Genomic DNA, 657 nt, shown 5'->3' with positions numbered 1-657 from the left:
TCTATTTTCTGTAGTTTGTTTTGATTTAGTTTTAGACACTAAACCATTTTATAAAATCCTGGAAATAGTTATGTGGCTAGGACTAAAATATACCAAACCACATAAAATGTTCCAGTAATTATTGGACATATATTATTTATATATCAAATATATATCCAATGCAAATAGCTATTTATTTAATTCAAAGGCCCAAAATAATTAACTCTGAGATACCAAAAATATTGTTTTGAGTTTTACCTCTTTGCAATATTTTCAGAGACTAAGAGGAACATTTTCTTGGACTTCTTTGAGGAGATTTTAATGTTGATCATTTTTAGAAGGTTTCTGAGGCTTTAAAAATTCCTCAATTCAAATTTCATTTGAATTAAAACATGATACTCACATGAGGTCTAGCCTAGTGCATAACAGGACCAGGGATGTGACAACTCACCCCCACTAAACAAAAATCTCGTCCCGAGATTCAAGCGTAGGGTTGGGTGAAGGGGAAACGCAAACTAGCACAATCTTCACGATCCAGGGTGCACTTTATCAAAGCGTTGATTCAATCACCATCTTTGTCTTGTCGTCTTGTTCTGAGAACTCCAACTAACATGACAAGAAGAGGGAAGGAAACTCTAGAAGGATCGATCTCCTCGAAGATCGAACAACTTAGGATCA

This window comes from Triticum dicoccoides, chromosome 1A (genome assembly GCF_002162155.2).
Source record: "Triticum dicoccoides isolate Atlit2015 ecotype Zavitan chromosome 1A, WEW_v2.0, whole genome shotgun sequence".
In the NCBI taxonomy this organism is placed as follows: domain Eukaryota; kingdom Viridiplantae; phylum Streptophyta; class Magnoliopsida; order Poales; family Poaceae; genus Triticum; species Triticum dicoccoides.
This window is presented reverse-complemented; position numbering follows the sequence as displayed.